A 22816-nucleotide genomic window follows, 5' to 3' on the forward strand; every position below is an offset into this window, starting at 1 on the left:
AGGTAGGACTTGAGCCTCAAAGCAGTGGTTTTTAGTTATGAATATAAATCGGAATTATTGGGGAGCTTTTCCAACATACATACTGAGTCCATGAACAATCCCTGAGAAAGCTGCTGGCACCATGTCTGCAGTGAGACCTGGGCTATTTGGAAAGACTCCCAGCTGATTCTCACATATATTCCATGTCAGGAAACACTGACCTAAAACATGGGTAAAATTGAAAAACTGAGGAGTTGGGAGAATATTCCACGTGATGGGCATAAAATGAATATTCTGCAAGGCACAGAGAAGTATTCAAAATAAAATTATTGGCAAGTAGCTAAACTTTAAGAGACTGCTGATACCACCTGTTTGAGGATGGGAAACAGCTGGTATTCTTCATATTGCTGGTGGAAATATAAAATGATACAACCACTCTGGAAGAGTCTGGCATTTTCTTATGAAGTTAAATAGACTTACATAGCCCAGCAATCCCACTTCTGGATATCTACTCAAGACAAATGAAAATAGATATCCACACAAAGAGTTATACACGGACGTTTCTAACAGCATTATTCATAATCGCCAAAAAATGGAAACCACAAATATCCATCAGTATGTGAATGGATAAGCAGACTGTGGTATATCTATATAAGGGAATTCTAGTCAGCAATAAAAAGGGCAGAAACTACTGCTAAAATGAGATGCATGAATCTCCAAAACATTATGTAATGCAGAAGCAGCTAGCCATGAAGGAGCACATATTATATGATATCATTTAAATGAAGCTCAAGAATAGGCAATAATAATTAATGACGTTAGGATTCACCATGGAGGGGGCGCCTGGGTGGCTCAGTCATTAAGCATCTGCCTTCGTCTCAGGTCATGATCCTGGGGTGGTGGGATCGAGCCCCACATAGGGCTCCCTGTTCAGTGGGAAACCTGCTTCTCCCTCCGCCACTCCCCCTGCTTGTGTTCCCTCTCTCTCTCTCTTTCGAATAAATAAATAAAATCTTAAAAAAAAAAAAAAAGGATTCACCATAGGGGGTGGAATTAACTGCAAAGGTGCAGAAGGGAGCTTTCTGGGTCACATTTAACAGCTTAATTCAGGTGGTGATTACATGGATTACATTTACCAAAAATCAAATGGTATACTTAAGATCTGTATGCATTTCTTTTTTTTTTTAAGATTTTATTTATTTGACAGAAATAGAGACAGCCAGTGAGAGAGGGAACATAAGCAGGGGGAGTGGGAGAGGAAGAAGCAGGCTCATAGCGGAGGAGCCTGATGTGGGGCTCGATCCCATAACGCCAGGATCACGCCCTGAGCCGAAGGCAGACACTCAACCACTGTGCCACCCAGGCGCCCCTGCATTTCTTTTTTTTTTAAAGATTTTATTTATTTATTTGAGAGAGAGAGAGATCACAAACACTAGCTGAGCAGGGAGCCCAACTCAGGGTTTGATCCCAAGACTCCAGGATCATGGCCTGAGCAGACGGCAGCAGATGCTTAACCGACTAAGCCACCCAGGCGCCCCAGATCTATATGCATGTCAACGTATTTCAATTTTATCTCGATTCTTAAAAATAAAGTAAGTGAAGGACCAGCCAATTCAATCTGTCAGGTACAAAACCTATCACCGCAATGTGAACTCTGTTCATACTCTGAAGGAGCTCCTTCAGGGTCGCCCCTGTTTTGAAGAAATAACAAAAAAGCCAAACATGAGGTCAGTTCAGACTCAAAGTGGAATAGAGACCAAGGACAAAAAGCAGAGACAAGAGAGCCTGGTGCATTTCCTTCTAGCATGTAAATGTTTGAGTCACAGACACACTCACTGTCCTCAAACCTTTAGTAATAGCTGATAGTAGCCAGCATCTAAGTTAATCCCTAACTAAAGTACCAGAAACCAAAAGCCATCCCAAGAAACCAACCAGATATTATCTGACAGTAAGGCTACACTCATTCAACTAGGACATTTTATAGATTTCTGATGAGTCATTCACTTACTAAACATTTACTGAGGATTTCTATATGTCAAGCACTAAGCCAGGTGCTGATGAGAACATGAAGACTAAAAAATAAAGCCCTTACTTGGATTTTTATTCAAACTACTCTGCTTTTTTTTTTTTTTAAGGGGATGTAGCAAAGGAAGAAATAAAGGAACAAAAAAGGCTAGAAGGAAAGAGAAGGGAAGGGAGGGGGAAAATTATAATTGCAGAAATTAGAACAGTGAATATTTTATGACATTGAGGAAGTATTAATTTTTAGTGCAATAATGGTATTGTGGTTATGTTTTTATAAAGGTGTCTTATATTTTAGTAATACAATTGTAATCTTAATGAAATTATCTGATGTCTGAAATTCGCTTCAAAATAATCCAGATGTGAGGAGAGGAGTATAAATGAAGTAATACCGGCCACAAAATAATTGCCGAAGCTGCATGATGAGTGCGTGCAGATTCATTTTATTATTAGCTTTACTTTTGCAACTGTTTGAAATTTTCCAGGAAAAAAAAGTCACTGCTCTCCAGAAGCCTATAACACAAGGAGTCAGATATTCCACAAAATACACACTACTATGTAGTTTAACAAAATCTGACAAAGTGCAGTCAAGCTCCAAGGACAGTGACTGCCCCCAGGACAGGCAAAAGAAGTCCAAGAAGATGGAGCATCCTCCCTTGACCAGAGTCTTTAAGGAAAAGTATTACAGGCAGAAGCCAGTGGTACACAGGCATGCAGATACGAAGCAGCAGAGTTGCCGCGGCCGCTTTGGATGACTTACCAGAGACGGTGTTATTGAGGAGCGCACATTCTGGAGCCGGACTACCTGCACTGGAGGTCCTGCTCCTGAGGACCTACTCTGAGATTCCAGGCAAGCTACTTGTAATGTTTCTGTGCCTTGGATTCTTTACCTATAAAACAGGGATTACAACAATACATACTTCACAGGGCTATTGTCAGAAGTCAACGAATTAATACATGTGTAAAATGCTTAGAAGACAGTGGGCAAACAATAAATTTTAGCTGCAGGATACAAAATTAATATACAGAAATCTGTTGCATTTCTACAGAATAACGGAGTACCAGAAAGAGAAATTAAGAAAATAATCCCATTTACAATTGCATCAAAAGGAATAAAATACCAGGAATAAATTTAACCAAGGAGGTGAAGGATCTGTGCTCTGAAAACTGTAGACATTGAGGCAAGAAACTGAAGATAAATGGAATAGATGGAAAGAAATACCATGCTCATGAAGTGGAAGAATTAATATTGTTAAAATGTCCAGACTACACAAAGCAATCTACAGATTCAATGCAATCCCTACCAAAATACCGATAGTATTTTCACAGAGCTAGAATAAGTAATCCTAAAATGTGTATGGAACCACAAAATACCCCACATGGCCAAAGCAATCTCGAGAAAGAAGAACAAAGCTGAAATTATCATAATACCAGATTTCAAACAATACTATAAAGATACAGGAATCAAAACAATATGGTACATGCACAAAAATAGATACATAGATCAATGGGACATAATAGAGAACCCAGAAATAAACCCAAGCTTGAATGGTCAATTACATACAAAGGAGGCAAAAATATACAATGGGGAAAAGATAGTCTCTTCAATAAATGTTGCTGGGAAAACTAGACAGCTAAATGCAAAAGAATGAAACTGGACCACTTTCTTAAACCATACACAAAAATAGACTCAAAATGGATTAAAGACCTAAATTTAAGACCTAAAGCCGTAAAACTCCTAAAAGAAAACATAGACAGTAATCTGTTGGATATCGGCCCCAGCAATATTCTTCTGGATCTGTCTTCTGAGGCAAGGGAAACAAAAGCAAAAATAAACTATTGGGACTACATCAAACTTTTTACACAGCAAAGGAAACCATCAACAAAATGAAAAAGCAACGTACTGAATGGGAGAAGATATTTGCAAATGATATAGCTGATAAGAGGGTAATACCCAAAATATATAACTCATACAACTCAACACCAAAAAAAACCAAATAACCCAATTAAAAAACGGGCAGAGGAGGGGTGCCTGGCCGGCTCAGTCAGTGGAGCATATGACTCCTGAGCTCAGGGTCAAGAGTTCGAGCCCACGTAGGGTGCAGAGTTTACTTAATAAAAGAAAATTAAAAATAAACTTTGAAAAAAAAATGGGCAGAGGACCTGAATAGGCATTTTCCAAAGATGACATATAGATGGCCAAGAGTCACAGGAAAAGATGTTCAGCATCACTAACCACCAGAAAAATGCAAATCAAAACCACAATGAGACATCACCTCCTACAAGTCAGAATGGCTAGTATCAAAAAGACAAGAGATAACAAGTGTTGGCAAGGATGTGGAAAAAAGGGAACCCTTGTGAGCTGTTGGTGGGAATGTAGATTGATGCAGCCACTTTGGAAAACAGTATGGAGGTTGCTCAAAAAATTAAAAACAGATGCCATATGACCCAGCAATTCCACTTCTAGGTATTTACCTGAGGAAAACAAAACATTAATTCAAAAAGATACATGCAGGGGCGCCAGGGTGGCACAGTCGTTAAGCGTCTGCCTTCGGTTCAGGGTGTGATCTCAGAGTTCTGGGATCGAGCCCCACATCGGGCTCTTCCGCTATGAGCCTGCTTCTTCCTCTCCCGCTCCCCCTGCTTGTATTCCCTTTCTCGCTGAATGTCTCTCTCTCTGTCAAATAAATAAATAAAATCTTTAAAAAACAAACAAACAAACAAAAACCCAAAAAGATACATGCACTCCTATGTTTATTTGCAGCATTATTTATAATAGACAAGATATGGAAGCAATCCAAGTGTTCACTGATAAACGAATGGATAAAAAATATTATATATATTATATATATAATATATATATTATATATAAAATATATATATAATATATAAAATATATACATAATATATATATAATATATAAAATATATACATAATATATATATAATATATATCATTAAATAAATAAAATATATAATATATAATATATATATATATATAAAATGGGTTATTACTTAGCCATAAAAAAGAATGTAATCTTGCCAGCATGGATGGACTTAGAGGGTATTATGATAAGTGAAATAAGTCAGGCAAAAAACCACAAATACCATATGATTTCACTTATATGTGAATCTAAATAAACAAAACAGCAATTGATTAATAAACACAGAGAACAAGCTGGCGATTGCCAGAGGGGAGGGGTGTGAGGGGGGATGGGTGAAAGAGGTGAAAGAGATTAGCAAGTACAGACTTCCTGGGGTGCCTGCGTGGCTCAGTCAGTTAAGCGGCCAACTTCTGGTTTCGGCTCAGGTCATAATCTCCTGGTCATGATCTCCCAGTCCTGAGATCAGCCAGCAACAGGCTCCACACTGACCATGGAACCTGCTTAAGATTCTCTCTCCTCTCCCTCTGCCCCTCCCCCCACCCCCTACTCCTCCCCTAATGCTGTTCCCAAGTGTTCGCACTCTCTCTCTCTCTCTTTTTTAACATAACTCAATATATTACTTCATAATATAAAAAAATATGAAGCTTAGAACTGGATCACTTGGCCCTTTCTCTTCTTACCTCCTCCCAGTTCAAAATGCTTGCATCTCTTAATAGCCAGTATTCTCTTAGATCGGCAATTGGGCTCAACCCATTCAAGCCTCAACACAATCTTTGTAGTTTTAGCCTTTTTCCGAAAAATTGCCTTAGACTGCCCACCATAGCCACTCTGCTTCCTGTCATAACGCTGCTTTCCCGGGGCATAAAGAGAATCTTTGCCTTTTTCGTACTGTGTTACTTTGTGGGGTAGGGGCTTGCCACACTTCTTGCAGAAAGGCCAGCGGGTTTAGGAATGTTCACCATGTTTGTGAGAGCACCGTCGGCATGGAAAGAAAAGTGCGCACTCTCTCTCTTACAAAAAAAAAAGAAGTATAAACTTCAAGTTATAAAACAAATTAAGTCATAGGGATGAAAAACACAGCATAGGGAATACAGTCAATAACATTGTAATAACTTTGTATCGTGATAGTTGGTAACTACACTTAACTGCACATTTCATAATTATATAATTGTCAAATCATTACGTTGTACAACTGAAACTAATATAATAGTGTATGTCAATTATACTTCAATTTAAAGATTTTATTTATTTATTTATTTGAAAGAGAGAGAGAGAGAGAGAGAGAGAGTGAGAACAAGCAGGGGGAGGGACGGAGGGAGAGGGACAAGCAGACTCCCTACTGAGCAAGGACCCTGGGATCAGGACCTGAGCCAAAGGCAGACGCTTAACAGACCGAACCACCCAGGCACCCCTAAAATCTCATCTAATTTGTACTTGTTACTTATCTTCTTTTTGTTAGACTATACACTTGTAAAGTAGGGACTATATCTTGTTTATCTTTATATCCCCAGAACCTACCCTAAGGTCATGTCCATAACAGCTACTAATCAAGCAACTCTTTTAGGTACTAGGGAAGGGACTGCCGAAAGCCTTTGCCTAGCCCCTTTAATTCCCCTATGGATTATACCCTCAATTCCTACAATTCTTTGGCTTCCTTGGGCTCCCTTCTTTGTTTCCACCTCCTCCCTTACTCTGCTCCAGAGATGTTCATTCACTAACGGTACTCTCTGGTCTCTTCCCTGGCAGGTGTTCCAATGCTTCCTTTTTCTCTCTCCCCACAGCTATATTATCTAAACAGCCTCTGCATCACTTATTCTGTAATTAATAAAGGGTAAAGGGAGGCTGAATTTCTCGACCATTGATCTCATACCTATTCATGAGAAGTAGAACCCTCTGGAAAAGAGAAAAGCAGGTAAGACGGTAACCAGAACATAAAGCCTTCAAACATAGTTCCATCGTTAAGGAAATCCTGTAGATACATTTGTACAATCAGCTAACATCTCACTGCGGTTTGGAGAGGTTCAGAAACTGCTGGGGAGAAGAGGGAAGCATGATGGGCAGCTACATGTTAATTTTTGTTTTGCAAATTTCAGGGTTCCCCCCCACCTCTAATAAACATCTTCATTCTCTCCCAGAGCAGAGACTCAAAAAGGAAGAGAATATGAAGACCCAGAGCCTAAGAACTAAGAAGATACAAGATCACAGCTACAGATTTTAAAGATGGAGAAGGAAGGTCAGATGCACGTCTTCCTTGAAACACAACCCTGTACAAAGTGCCCTCTACCCTGAGCAGCGTCTCCCCAAGAGTGGGAATTGCTGGTAGAACATTAACTACCCAGGACCTGAAGGAAATGGAGCCCTCTGACGTACCTCTCTACTCATTCTCCCCAGGCTTCCTCTGAGAGGAGAACAATTCAAGGTCATATTCCCAGCCCCAGTATTTTATGGGTTTTTTTCCTGTAAAAAAGGCTGAGGGGGATCACAAAGCAGAAATGGGACACTGGAGAAAGTCACATTAAAAAGACCTACTTAGGGGCACCAGGGTGGTTCAGTCAGTTAAACCTCAGATTTCGGCTCAGGTCATGATCTCAAGGTCCTAAGATTGAGCCCCACATCGGGCTCCGTGCTCAGTGGGGAGTATGCTTGAGATTTTCTCTCTCCCTCTCCCTCTGCCCCTCCCCCTGCTATCTCTCTCTCTCTCAGACAAATAAATAAATCTTAAAAAAAAAAAAAAAAGAGCAGCTTAAGCATGCTTTGTTTAAAGGTCAAAGTCTTGTGAAGCACGCCAGTCTCCCTTCACTGCCTCTCTGTGTCAATGAGCCTCGCCCCATCTGAACCCAGAACTCCTCTTGTCTGGGGACTAGAGCTAGAAAGGAAAAGGGGAACTGGGAATAGGAAGACAAATAAATACAAGCAAAGTGGGAGGTCCCCTGCAATACTAGGTGTGATTATTAAGGAAGTGAAACTGGTCTTCTTGTAGGGTTCAAACTGGTTTTGAGAGACACTACATGAAATACCAAAATGTTTTGAGTAACAACAGAACTCTTGGAATAAATGTATAGCCACCCAGGACAACTACTTTTTTTTTTTTTTACAGGACAACTACTTTTAAGGTGCCCATATTTATCTGGATATGATATACTTGTAAAAGGAATCCTAAAAACCCAGTTTGAGTCTCATTAACTTTATTGTCTTACCTTAACAGGACCAAGGAACAATGTGATACTACCAGGAGGTTATCAAGCAGGAGGCTGAGGAGAGAGGAAAGAGCAGGGAAGACAGGAGTGTATGTGGTGGCAGAGATGTTGGAGATGAAAAGAGAAGAGCCAAAGAGAGGTGTAATATAAAAGGATAATACATTCCTATTGTAAATACAGAGAGGGGAGCAGTGATTTAATTATGGCTAAAATCAGTTACGAGGCCAGCTCCCCCAGTTGAAGCTTTCCTGCATGACTCCATCAGCCAGCGCTGTGTGGTCCAGGGGTACGGCGGACTGGGAGTGGAAATGGGCAGAACCAGACACTAACTTCTCCCACTTCCGTTTAAACCCAAGAAGGGCTTTATTCTCCTGCACAGGAGAACTGGACTTTGCACATTTGCTGGCTACTTTACATTAGAGAAATTTGAATAATGTCAATTCTTCCCAGTCAGCTGTAAAACTTGCCTGCCAGTAAATCAATAAATTAAAGAGCAAGTTATTAGTGCTTATGTGTTTGTGAGCTTATTCTGTAAAGCAACCTGTTCTTTTTATTTAAAGATTTATTTATTGGGGTGCCTGGGTGGCTCAGTCGCTAAGCGTCTGCCGTCGGCTCAGGGTGTGATCCCGGAGTCCTGGGATTGAGCCCCACATCGGGCTCCTCTGCTGGGAGCCTGCTTCTTCCTCTCCTACTCCCCCTGCTTGTGTTCCCTCTCTCGCTGGCTGTCTCTTTCTCTGTCAAGTAAATAAAATCTTTCCAAAAAAAAAAAAAAAAGATTTATTTATTTAAGAGAGAAAGAGCATGTGCATGAGCCCAGGTGGGGGGAAGGGCAGAGGGAGAGACAATCCTCCAGCACACTCTGCTCTGAGGAAGGAGCCAACGCAAGGCTCAGCCCCAGAATCCCAGCACCCCAGGACCATGACCTGAGCCGAAACCAAGAGCTGGTCGCCCAACCAACTGAGCCACCTAGGCGCCCCTACAACCTTTGTTCTTTAGAACCTTAAGTCCTGGGCCGCCGGGCTGGCCCAATCAGCAGAGCATTGGACTCTTGATCTCAGGGTCATGAATCCAAGCTCCAAGCTGGGCATGGAGCCTACTTAAAAAAAAAAAAATCTGAAGTCCTCCATATGACCCAGCAATTCCACTCCCAGATATATACCCAAGAGAAATAAGAACTATGTCAACACAAGAGCTTGTACACAAATGTTCATAAGCAGCATTTGTGCTGGCCAAAAAGTGAAAACAACCCAAATATCCGTCAACTGATAGATGGAGAAACAAAATGGGGTGTGTAATGGAATATCATTTGGCGATAAAAAGAAATAAAAATAAAATACTGATATCTGATATAACATGGATGAATCTTAAAAACATCATGCTTAGTGAAAGAAGCCAGTCACAAATACCACAGATTGTATGATTTTATTTATATGAAATATCCTGAATAGGCAAATTCATAGAGACAAAAAGATTAGTGGCTTCCAGGGGATGGAGAGAGAAGATGGGGATGAGGAGCGATTGCTAATGGATATGGGGTTTCTTGTCGGCATGACGAAAATGTTCTAAAATTGCAGTGACAGTTGTTATGCCATTCTGTGAATTACTAAAAACTACTGAATTATACACTTTATTTTTTTTTAAAGATTTTTATTTATTTATGCGACAGAGAGAGAGACAGCCAGCGAGAGAGGGAACACAAGCAGGGGGAGTGGGAGAGGAAGAAGCAGGCTCACAGCGGAGGAGCCTGATGTAGGGCTCGATCCCATAACGCCAGGATCACGCCCTGAGCCGAAGGCAGATGCCCAACCGCCGTGCCACCCAGGCGCCCCCTGAATTATATACCTTAAATGGATGAATTGTATGCCATATGAACTCTATCTCAAGCTGTTACTTAAAAAGAAATCTAAAGGTCTCAAAAAGGATGATGTCAGCCGGCTGGAGTTTAGGTACAGCTCTACTACCCCATTAGCCCGTTAAGACCCACAGTCAGGCTGTAACACTGCAAAAATATGAACTTTTGCTTTAATTAAAACAAAACAAAACAACAAAAACTGATATCAAGGCCTTGGACCTCATTTGTGCTCTCTCCCTACCAGCTCTATACCACTTGTTCAAATGATTTAAGAAGAAAGGTGTCCTAAGTAACTATGGAAATCATTCGTTGATACCACAAATATTTATTGAGCATCTATTATATGAAAGGTACTGTTCTAGGCCTCAGCAATTTAACACCTCATCCCTGCCTACAAGATGCTCACAGTACATTCATCAGAGGGTCTCAAGAGACCATAGTAAGTGCTACAAAATGGGTAAGTGCTGGGCACCTCAGGAGCATAATCGCAGGTTGGTGTGTTAGTGTAGTAGATTACAGAAGTAAGGTACGAACCAAAGCCTGAAAGATAACTCAGGCTGATAGGAAAATAAAGAGGCATGACAGGAGTGGTGTAGGCAGACAGAATAAGTACAAAGGCCCAGACTCATAGAAAGCAGGGAATTTCAGGAATTAAAGTAGTTTGGTGTAGCTGGAGCATAACATGTAAGAATTGGGATGGAGGGCGGGACTGGGACAGAGGAAGCTGAAGAAAACTGAGGTCTTTTAAATTTGTAACAGGACAAAAAACTTGGAAGCCATGCTGAAGAGGTCAAAGTGCAGCCTGAGGGCAACAGAGAAGGAGTGGAGGGCTTTAATAAGGAAAAGGATGGGATCAGAAGTTTGGTTGATAAGGCCACTCCAGCTGCATTGTGGGCAGGGGGACTGGGAAGGGACCCAGAATTAATTAGGCTGGAGGCAAGGAAGGGAATCAGAGAGATGTTGCAGGGATCCGGCGTAGCAAATGATGGGGGCCTGAGTTAGCAGTGTGAGTTAGGTAGGAAAGGAGGGGACAGGTTAGAGATATGTAGGAGGTGGCACTGTCAAGACTGATAACTGACCAGATGGGGGAATGACAAAGGGAAGAGGCAGGGTGGTGGCAGGTTACTGGCACAGATCACTGTGGGCTACCAGCCCACATATATTAATATAATGATAACTATTATTATTTTTAAAGAACCAGGTTTGGAAGTAAGACAGTTCGGGACATGCTGCATATTCAAAAGCAGATACACAACAGACAGCAAAGATACACAACTCAAGAGAGATGGATTATGACTGAAGTCACAGAGAGCCTGGTGAGTACGCAGAGGAAGACAGGAGGGCACAGGACAAGACAGGACTCTAGAGACCAATGGCATTTAGGGGACGGACAGATCAGAGGAGGTGGCAAAGAGAACTGAAAAGGAATGGCTAGACTGGTGGGGAGCCACCAGAGTGGGGGCCATGGCAGCAGTCTGAGTGAAGCAGTGGCCAGCAAGGGCAAGGGCTCTATGACATCACATAAAACGAAGGTAAGAAGAGTTTATCTTATTTGAGAATAACTTCACCTTTGGAGACCTTGGTCAGAGCAGTTTTGGTTGCACAACGTAGGAAGAAAATCAACTCTGTGATACTGAGGAGTGGATGGGAGATAAGCAAATGGGAGATACCGGTTAAAAACAACACTTTAAAGAAGTTTGTCTATACAAAGGAAACGGTGCTAGAGTGGAAGTCAGCAAGAGGAATAGGGTTCAAAAAAGAGATTTTTTTTTTAAAGATTTATTTATTTGAGAGAGAGAGAGTACAGTGGGGAGGGGCAGAGAGAGGGAGAGAGAATCTCAGGCAAAGTTCAGAGTTCAATCCCATGATCCTGAGGTCGCGACCTGAGCTGAGACACAGAGTCAGATACCCAACTGACTGTGCCACCCAGGCGCCCGGAGGGATTTTTTTTTAAATGAGAAAGACCTAAATATATTTAAATATGGAAGCAGATGCAAGGAGTTTATAGTTTTATATTATGATCATGATCTTTCCCCTAAATGTTCCCCTTCCTTCTTATAGGAAACCTGGAGAAAAAAATCTTACAACAGGCGAGGTGCTAAGTATTTTAAGACAGAGCAGCCTCAGTGCAGATGTGACTAACCAACATGTTTGCAAACAGGGTGCCTCTCATGCCTCCACTGACATGTGTTCTCCTCAAGTCTTTATTTTATAATAAATAATAATATTTTTTATGATTTTCTCCATCATCTTTAAAACAGTCTATATTCTTCTAAAATGAGCCTTTCAAAACCCTAAGTATTTGCTAACTTATAAAGATCCAGTGGAGACATGCAAACAGTTTCCCTTTCCTCTCCTTCCCTTCTTGTGTGGGCAGCAGAGTCTCCACCCCTATTTCTGTGGGAGTGCTTACTTGCTACTGTTCTTAGAGAAGCTGTGGTTTCAGAAATGGAAAAGGGAAGAATCTGCCAAAGCAGCAAGTGCATAGGAAGTCCTCAACCTCGGGCTGACGGTCAGAAGGCTGTCCTGCCTGTCCACTGGGCAGTTACTCAAAGATATCATCCCCACTCTGCCTAAAAATTTCACCCCACTTTATTAAATTACTTTATATTCCACCCAATTTATTTAGCAAACGATCCTGAGAAGATTAGAGAGCTCTCAGCTATACATGAATTACTTGAATGGTCAGGCTGCTTTCCCCCACCACCTACCTTGGACCTACCACACTGAGCTGGGGCTCTGATGGGGGGGATTGGGAAGAGGACTCAAAAGCAAAGAAAATTTAGGCCTTACGTGAGAAACAGGGTGCGCCTCAGTCAGATACTATAGTGGAGCGCTGATGGAAGCATCCAAGTCCTACGTGGCTGAAATCTTGGAAAAGGGAGAAGAGTTCACATGAGAAGCATTCAGGAGTTGAACAGGTATCAAAGGTAGGCATCGTTGTTTTTGGGGGTTTTTTTTAAGATTTTATTTATTTATTTGACGGAAAGAGAGACAGCCAGCAAGAGAGGGAACACAGGCAGGGGGAGTGGGAGAGGAAGAAGCAGGCTCCCAGCGGAGGAACCCGATGTGGGGCTTGATCCAAGGACCCCGGGATCACGCCCTGAGCTGAAGGCAGACACTTAACGACTGAGCCACCCAGGCGCCCCAAAGGTAAGCATCGTTTTAAAAGTGGCCTCATGTTAATCCAATTCCAGGTAAGGTAGATCAAACTCTTTTTCTTTCTCTAGAATATTTCTAAAATCCAGGACCTAGGGGCGCCTGGGTGGCTCAGTTATCTGGGCACCTGCCTTTGGCTCGGGTCATGATCTCGGGGTCTTGAGATCAAGCCCTGTGTCGGGCTCTCCACTCATGGGGAGTCTGTTTCTCCCTCTCATTCTCCCTCTGTGTTCTCTAATAAAAAATAAAAGCTTTAAAAATAAATTAATTAAATTAGATAAAAAATAAAATAAAATCCAGGACCTAAGTGTATTGGTCAAGGTTCTCCAGAAAAACAGAACCAATAGGATGGATATATATCTAGATACAGAGATTAGATAAATAGATAGATATAAAGAAAGAGATTTATCAGGAATTAGCTCACTTGATGAAAGAGGTTGACAAGTCCCAAGATCTTTAGGGTAAGTCAGCAAGCTAGAGACCAGGGGAGCCAATGGTATAGTTCTAGTCCAAAGACCAGCAGGCTCCAGACCCAGGAAGAGCCAATGTTTCAGTTCAAGTCTGAAGGCAGAAAGAAGCTGATGTTCCAGACAACCAGGAAGAATTCTTTCTTACTCAGAGGAGGGTCAACCTTTTCGTTCTATTCAGGCCATCAACTGATTGGATGAGGTCTACCCACATTAGGGAGGGCAATTTGCTTTACTCAGTCTACCAATATAAATGTTAATCTCATACAAAAACACCCAGAAATAATGTTTGACCAAATATCTGGGCACCCCATGGCCTAGTCAAGTTGACATGTAAAATTAACCATCACACTAAGCCAGTAATACAGTTCTGTCACATGGTTCATTCAACATTTACAAGGCCCTGTGCTATGAGATACACATAGCTAAATTAGATCCCTTCCTTCTAGTGGGAATGAGAATGATAACCCATTTATAATTCTAGTAATAGCATTAAGTACCATGAGGGGGTCTAAACGCTGAGATGTTCAGGGTAGGGCAAGACTATTTCTTCCACAGGGTTTCAGGGAAAGAGTGCAGCATTTCAGTAGGGAATTAAAGGATAACGGTAATGGCATAAAGGAGCAGGGCATTCCTAATGAAGAAGAGAAAGGCAAAGAATCAGGAAAACATGCTGAGTCATCTAGTTTAACTGTAGTTTAAAATATATGAGGAACAGGAAGCCTAGGCAACTCAGTTTGTTAAGCATCTGCCTTCAAGTCAGATCATGATCCTGGGGTCCTGGGATAGAGTCTTGTGTTGGGCTCCCTGCTCAGCAGGAAGTCTGCTTCTCCCTCTCCCCTGTTTGTGCTCTCTCGTACGTGCTCTCTTTCTCAAATAAATAAAGAAAATCTTTTAAAAGTTAAAATAAAGTATATGAGGAGAAACAAAAGCAATCTATATAATGGTAAGTGGTAAAGGGAACCCAGAGCTTCCCAATCTCCCCAACAGGACTTTCTAAGAACCTACAACTCTTGGCCTACAGCAGTTCTGAATTGTTTCAATTCAGCTTTTCAGTATTTCTGAGAAATAACTTCCCATTCTGCTAACTTCTCCCATCTCTTTGAGTTCCTCTCCTCCAGTCCTCGGTATGCCTAGTTACCTATTAGGCTACAGGTTTAAAAGGCTTTTGAGGGGGCCAGCAAGCAGGGGCCACCAGTGTGGTGGGGGAGTAGGGCCATGGAGAAGCTGTGGCGGGTCCTGAGCAGCCAGAACAACCCACTTCACGGGTCCTGGATGCCTCTGTCCCTTAGTGTCAACAGCAGGTTGAAGTGGTTGGTCATCTGCTTCGTGTGCAGCACTTCCTTCTGTATCCTTAAAACCGTATTGCTGTGGCTTCCTGGTGGCATAAAGCTTTTTACAGCATTTTATACCGTTGGAAATAATGCTACATTAGCCAGAGCATGCTTTTTAATGGGACCCATGAAGCAACTGAAGAAAATGATTGAAACAACAAGATTGATTGCAACGATTATTATGCTTCTGTGTTTCATATTTACCTTGTGTGCTGCTCTTTGGTGGCACAAGAGGGGACTGGCCTTATTATTCTGCATATTGCAGTTTTTGTCAATGACCTGGAATAGTCTGTCATACAACCCACATGCAAGGGGAGGCTGTTTGCGTTCCGTCTTGTCGCTTCTGGTCCTCTAATGATCCTTATACAAAAATGTAAATTTTAGTATATGTACACTAAAATATGATATAAAAGGCTAAATAAATAAATAAATGGCTTTTGAGGGGGAATCAGCACCTAATCAATATTTACAACATATTTCATAAAACATATTTCAAGTCCAAAACAATGAATTTCAAATTCATAAAACAAATATCTACCATCACCCACTATGTATCATGCATTGTGATAAGTCCTGGGAATATAAAAATAATGTTTCCTGCCCTAAAGGAACCCACTGTTCACTTTGGAACAAAGACTCATCACAAGATGGAGAATGTCTTTGGAGACATCTTGAGAAAGGCCATGCAAAAGATATCTTCAAGGTCAGTCCTAACCTGGAAAGCAATTTCACCTGGTTTGTGACTACAGGAGAGAGGGTACCCACCCTACCTTCAAATCAGTGCCCGGTAGCTGCTAGCACCAGTCACAGCGGTGGAGCCAACCAACGCCCACCAAGTGCCGCCAAGTGTCAGGCATCGAGTTAGGCTTGGGTGATACAAAGAGGAGTGAGATATCTAAGAAGCATTTCTGAACCGCCTCCTGTTGACCAAGGCGCTATGGCAGGTACTAGAGACGTGGTCCCTCAAGATGGAAAGGAGCATCCTAGAGAAGCAGGATGCAGCAATCACCTAACTCACCTATCCTGTTCCCGGGGCTCCCTCGTGGGATTGCCCTGGGTTGTAGCTCATCTTCCTCCAACACACTGATTCCATTTTTTTTCCACTTTGATAGTCAAAGTGATCTCCAAACACAAATCTGATCATGTCAATGCTCTGCCTAAAATCTCGGTGTAGCTGTCCATCACCCTGAGGATAAAACCCAAACTTCTTTACCCAGCATGTCACGCTCTTCCTAATGTTCCCTGCTTATTTCTAACCACCGTCCCCCTGTACTCTCTGTTACAACATACTCAATCACTTGCAGTTCCCTGAATATAGGACCCCTCACACCACTGACTTTGCTCATGCTATTCCCTCTGCCTTGAAGGCTCCTTCCTCAATTTTTATTCCTCCTTTAGAATTTTGCTCTTGAAAAAAGAAAAAGGAAAAAAAGCCTTGTCTGACTGGTCTCAACAACTCCACCTAATCTCAGATGAATTATGAGACCCTCCTCTGTGCTCCTGTAATACCCCATCTGTCCCTCGGTCACAACACTTGTCATTCTGCTCTGTAACTGCCTGTTTATCTGACTCTCTTACGAGACCATGAGCTCCTTAAGGATCACTAAAACCTTTCGTTTTCATTCCCATTATATGCCTAATATAATGCTTAGTATCTAGGAGGCATTCAGGAGACTAAATACTTATTAAGAGATTGAATGAATGGGTGGATAAAAATATCAAGCATTTACTGGAATCTGTGTGTGAGGCACATGGAAGAACCTTCAATTTAATGAATATAATGTTGGTGATTTTTTCTTTTAAAAAAAAGATTATATTTATTTACTTGAGAGAGAGAGAGTGTGCAAGCAATCACGAGCAGGGGGAGAGGCAGAGGGAGAGAGAAAGGGAGAAGCAGACTCTCTCCTGAGCAGGGAGCCCAGCGTGGGGCTCCACGTGGGGTTCAATCCCAGGACCCTGGGATCATGACCTGAGCCTAGGGCAGACGCTTAACCAACTGAGCCACCCAGGGCCCCCTGTCAGTAGTTTTGGGCAGGTACTTAAAAAGTCAAACATAGATAGATACAGCTTTAAGTTGCTTTCAGAGGAGTGAGAGAAGTTAAATGTATACTCAGTCAGATAAAGAATAGGGTATAATGACAATGCAATCATGCTATTAAAGTTACCAAAAGGGCAACGGGAAGGCCATAGCCACCACCACATTGTTTAACAGAGCTATTGTTATAACCACCCTAGTTACACTGGCTAGGTAAGAACAAACATTATCTACTTAGTTCAGCCAAGACTGACTAATTTTTCAGCAGGAACTAACAACAGAAACAAGAAAAGAAAAAATACAAAAGAATTTTTTTTTCAAAGACAGACATTTTCAGCCAAGGACAGCCAGAGCCTAACCAGGGAATTCTTACTGGACACCACACACCGAGGTCTGAACTTCCTTGGACAACAGATCTACTTCCTCAGGCCCCTAACTGGCTCGCCAAAGATTTGGCCTTAGTTTTCACTCCCTTTCAGGAAAACTTGGCTTGCGCTGTGTGTAAACCGGCAGGTCCAGATGGGGAGGGGGGGGGGAGGCTTCGTTCTCTTTCTGCCCTCTAGGCTCCTCTCCCGAACTTTAGCCTGGCATGAGCTCACTGGCAGCCGCCTCCCTTGCTCTACCTCTAATTTTGAGACCCTGAAATTTCTCCTGAAATTCTGCCTGAAACTCACGTTTCTCTTTTTTAAAAAACTTTTCTTGGGGGGGGCACCTGGATGGCTCAGTTGATTGTCTGACTCTTGGTCTCAGCTCAGGTCACCATCTCAGCCTACATTGTGCTCTGCGCTCAGCACGGAGCCTGCTTCTCTACCTCTGCCCTCCCCATTTGAGTTCCCTCTCTCTCTCTCTCTCTCTCTAAAATAAATAAATAAATCTTTTAAGAAATAATCCTGTTTGGAATATTTATCTGCCTTCTCCTGACCTTTGTCAAGGATGATTCTATCCTTTAGGGGTATTCAATTTGTTTCCTCTCCTTCCCCTGAACTTATGCTGCTTGGTCTCCTCTCGGATATTTTCCTGGAATGCCCCTCTGCCTTCCTCCTAACCCCTGTGCACATTTGTACAGTTCACTTGTTCAGGAAGCGTTCTCTGAGCAGCCTAGTCTACAGGGCAGCTCTCCTACCTCTGAACTCCAAAAGCTTCATGTCTGTTACACCTGAGGCCCTGTTACATTATATGCTGTCCCTATGAGGTTGTGACTTATATGTTTACCTGTCTCATTACCTCTGACCCCACCCAGACTGTAACCTCTTTAAAGGCAAAGAATTGGGGATGCCTGGGTGGCTCAGTTGGTTAAGCGTCTGCCTCCAGCTCAGGTCATGATCCTGGGGTCCTGGGATCGAGTCCTGCATCGGGCTCCCTGCTCAGTGGGAAGCCTGCTTCTCCCTCTGTCTGCTGCTCCCCCTGTCTGTGCTGTCTCTCTCTCTGACAAATAAATAAATAAAATCTTAAAAAAAAAAAAGGCAAAGAATTGCATTTTATATTCCCCCCATCCGCCAACTGCACCATGACTGAGGACAGTTACTGAGCACCTACAGTATGTGAGTTGCTGTTCTGGTGCTTTATATATGCTTTTCACTTGATCCTCACAATTTTCTCATAAATGAGAAAACTGAGGGTCAGAGAACATGAATAAAAGGCCAAGGCCACCCAACTAAAAAGTGGCACACCCATGAAGGGAATCCAAAGCCTTGTGGCTTCTAAGCCCAGCTGGCACCTCGAGTGGGGCAGGCGTGCCGGAACCACTCACTGCTGACCAAACCGTTCCCGGGGCCAGGCAGAGAGCCAAGGTACACAGCACCAGGCAGCAAAGCCACCGTGATACCCCCCTTCTCTGAAGCCCACATCTGGGTCTCCCTGGCTTCCTGGCACTAACCCTTCACCCTGTGCCAACTTAGACAGTAGCCCCACTCTGTTCCAGAGGTGGCTTATTGGAAGCCTTGATTAAACGCATAAGACGTCAGGAAGCAAGAAGTCAAGCTCCTCGGAACCAGAGTCAGAGAAGTGGTTCTTGAGGCCTGGCTGGCTGGGAGGGAGCCCCTCCCTATGGCCACCCAGTTTCAGCTCTTGTGTTTTCCTTTCGGGGCCTGTCAGGCAACTTTGGGATTAAAGGGACAAGACTTTTGCCAACAAGCCCTGTCTGAAAGAGACAGATCGGTAGAAGCCCTGACACCCTATACGCCCCAGGTTAGCAGGAGGACTCCTGTCCCTCCTGCCTCACCCGGACCCAGGGCCACATCTGCCACCTGCCCACACGGCAGCAGGCTTCTCCACTCTGGTGGTAACAGGTACCATTTACTGAGTGCCTACTATGGGCCAAGCACTATACCCAGTGCTTTAAGTGTTCATCTCAATGACTTCTTGTTAACATGCTGTGAATACAAGTCTAGTACACTGGTTAAGGACACAGGCTCCAGGGTCAAACTGCCCAAGTTCAGAATTGCAGCTCCATCACTTACACATTGCATGAACTTGATCCTGCTATTTACTTCTCTGTGCCTCGATTTCTTCATCTGAAAAATGGCAACTTCACTGGCACTGAATTCCTAGAGACGTATGAGGATTAACTGAATTAGTGTAAGGTGCTCAATGCATTTTACTACTATAATAACTACTGTGTAGGCATCACCTCCATTTGACAGGAGTGTAGCAACTGGGTATTAAGAGAGCTTAAGTCACTTGCCAAGGTCACGCAGTTAATGAAGAACAACGTGTGAACTTAAATCCAGGTCTGGTCTCCCTGACTCCAAAGGCACACGGACATCTCAGAAATCCCAGCACTTGACGCCGCTCTCATAGGGAGCAACCAGGCTAGTGAAAGAGCTACGAAAGGACCTGGGCTGGTGCTAAGCTCCCAGGGTCAACCTGGAGAAACAGAAATGTGCAGGGCCCAGAACCGACCCCAAGAATGTAGGGTCTGGAAAAATTTCACTCACCCAACCTCCAGTAATTTTATGCAAGTGACCAAAGGCAGTATTGAAGAGGAAAAGAAGTCACAAAAGGACATCATGAAGCCTTAGCAAAATGGTTTTTCCATAGAGAGGGGAAGTACTACCCGAGTTCACTTGGTGCCTCCCAAGGGTAGAAGGGATATGAGCTTAGTGTGAGAGCCTCAGAAGAAGTTTTGGCACCAGGCAGTCTGAGCATTTTTGTGCATCATTCTCTCTACCCCACCCTGAGCTACCGCCAACCTCCTGGTCTGAATGGAGTGAAGTAATTGTAGTTCCTTAAAGATAATTCTGCAGGGCCTCACACTGCCCTCCCTTCTCACTCCTGATGTTCTTCTTCTTCCTCTTTTTTTTTTTTTTTAAGATTTTATTTATTGATTTATTTATTTGAGAGAGAGAAAGAGAGAAAGGCTGGGTGGGGCAGAGGGAGAGGGAGAGAGAAAGTCTCAAGCAGTCTCCGGGCTGAACGTGGAGCCCAAAATGGGGTTCAATCTCATGACCCTGAGATCATGACCTGAGCCGAAACCAAGAGTGGGAAGCTTAACCAACTGGGCCACCTAGGCGTCCCTCATTGCTGAGTAGCTAACCAATCTTGCTTCCAGGGCCCCATGGAACAGACACTCATTGTTCATCTCTGGGAAAGCTTGAGGGCATGCTCTTAAGTCGTGAGGAGCTGAGAGACAAGGTAAGGGACAATCGGAGGTGCCATCCCCACCATGTTATCTACCATAACATTTCCGAAGGAGCCCAGTTTCCTATCTTCCGTGGTCACTGTGCTCCTGAGAAGGAGAGTCAAGACAGTACAGGGAGCTGGACTCCTGCCCCTCTCTCCTGCATCTGCCGTTCCAGCATCGACCACTCCTGTCCAGTTCTGAGAGCTCTCAAAGACTTCCTGGTGAGACAGTTGGGAACTGAGGGAATTGGGCCCAGAAAGCCTTGTCCAAGAAAAGACCAATTATTAACAACTCAGGACAGGGAGTGAATTTCATTTATCCTTGAAAATTTAGCTCCTGACAGTTGGTAGTAGGTGACAGTATCAGTGAAATTAAATTATTCTTAAAGGTTGGAATGCCTAAAGATTGGTTAGAAACAAGCCATAAACTTGATCTGTTTCCTGCTTGTCAACTTGTCTCCAATCGTCCCAGAACAACATAATACCTCTGTCACCAAAGCTCTCCAATCCTCTGGATCCTACTCACAAATCCAAGGGTGGCGATAGCTAAATAATCAACATCTCATTTCTGAGAACCAACCTCAATTGCTCAGGAAGGGCCGGTGTTTCATTCTCCACCTCTCCACAACCTCACAGATTACACACCCAAGAATAAAACAAGGTGAATTTCAGACCAGATTAAGGAAATTTCTAACATTTTTTTAATCAGCCCTCTGACAACACGTTACCAGTATGTTGCAAAAAAAACAGAAACAGAAAGAGCAAACCAGTTCCTGAATCACTTCCTCTGAGCATCAACCACCTTGATCCCACAGTCTGATCCACAGGCACACACCCAGGCCCTTGTAACACAGGCGTGCACATTCCCAGCACTCACTCTAAACTAAATGGTAGCCACACACAAGCCATCAGGACACCACATGACTCATATAAGTGTACCGTGAGCCCCCAGACAACGTTAGGAATATAAGCCCATCACACTCCAGCACAGATGAATGCTGGGAGCTAGAGCATGCACATGCATCCCCGTGGCCTGTGTGTTCTGTCCGGTTCTGTGGGGAAAGAGGACAACATGGAGTGGAGACACTGACGGCTATGAAAAGAATTTCCTGCTATTTGCTTCCGGGAACCACAGGCAGGAAAGAGCCAGGAAAGTTATCCAAATAATCATAGCCCACTCTGAAACTGAATGTGATGTCCGGGGAAGGTTATGGAGGAGATGGAAGAACAGGAAGGAAAGTCAAATCAAACCAAACCATGAGAATTCTGTGCAATGGCAGGGAACCCCCAACTAGGCCCTCCTTCCCCAGGGCCAAGGGGAGCTCCTGGCTCCAAAGACTTTCCTCACCACACCCACCGTGGACATCTTCAGGCCACTGAAATAAACACAGAGCTGTGCAAGAAGAGACACAAACAGAATTTCCAACCTGCTCTTTTGGGGAAAGGCAGGCATGTGAGACAGAAGCAGCATTCAGGGCTCTGCCACAGCTGCCCCTGCCTTCCTGCTATTAATCACAAAATCAGAACTTGAGGGCAAGAAGGAACATAAAAGATTATCCCAACCAAATTCAACTTCAGATAAGAAAACCAAGTCTAGCGTAGATGAGTGATTTTCTCAACACTTAGCTCACACACTACTAAGCACCAGCTCACCTCACTCCCAGCCCAGGGCTCTCCCACTCCTTCTGGATCTCCTGGAGGAGGCTGGTGTGGGAATATCCCCCAAAGTGAACTCTATAAAACTCCCTTGTCCTCACTCAAGGTAGGGGTATAATTGGATCAGCCCTCCAAACTCACTAGGGGATGAGAAGAGGATTGGCATTTTCTCCTGCTTATCTGCATTGCCTGACTTGGAGCCTTAGGGAGATTAACCCCCCATTTCAGAACAGCCCACTCTCATGGGTGACAGGGCCTCTGCCTGGCATCCCGGGCTGTGGCTCCACTGTCCCCACTGTCCCCACTGTCACAGGGTGGAGCAGCTAAGCTGCATGGAGAGCTCTACGTGCAGTGCCACAGCCCCCACAGAACCCCGAGCCCCTCCCTTGTTCCCCTGCCCTCCCCGAGCCTCTGTTCCACCCAGGTGGCAAGTCACCCCGGGGGACAGGCAGAGAAGTGAAACCCACCATGAGGGGGAGAAGCAAATGAAGGGTGAAAGGAAAATGTGAATAAAGGACGCTGCCTCCAAATGCCTCCCTATCATAAATGTCAGCGTGATTTCATCCATTCTCGAGATGGAATGTGCCCCTCCAACAGCCCAGAGGAAGAA

The 22816-nt window shown here is 43.6% G+C and overlaps 1 long non-coding RNA gene and 1 pseudogene across 1 annotated transcript in view; both read right to left on the minus strand.

The window, feature by feature from the left end:
- The window catches only part of LOC113243525 (uncharacterized), a 76199-nt gene that overhangs the window by 16296 nt on the left and 37087 nt on the right, over positions 1-22816 (minus strand). Inside the window, exons 5-10 of the long non-coding RNA XR_008960150.1 lie at positions 19389-19475; positions 15099-15254; positions 12728-12805; positions 11503-11567; positions 4477-4678; positions 2762-2891 (exon numbers count right to left, since the gene is read on the minus strand). This is a non-coding gene — a long non-coding RNA (uncharacterized LOC113243525). The remainder of the gene's footprint in view (positions 1-2761; positions 2892-4476; positions 4679-11502; positions 11568-12727; positions 12806-15098; positions 15255-19388; positions 19476-22816) is intronic.
- Positions 5446-5847, minus strand: LOC113243524 (60S ribosomal protein L36a-like; annotated as a pseudogene).

This window comes from Ursus arctos, unplaced genomic scaffold (genome assembly GCF_023065955.2).
Source record: "Ursus arctos isolate Adak ecotype North America unplaced genomic scaffold, UrsArc2.0 scaffold_19, whole genome shotgun sequence".
Taxonomy (NCBI): Eukaryota; Metazoa; Chordata; class Mammalia; order Carnivora; family Ursidae; genus Ursus; species Ursus arctos.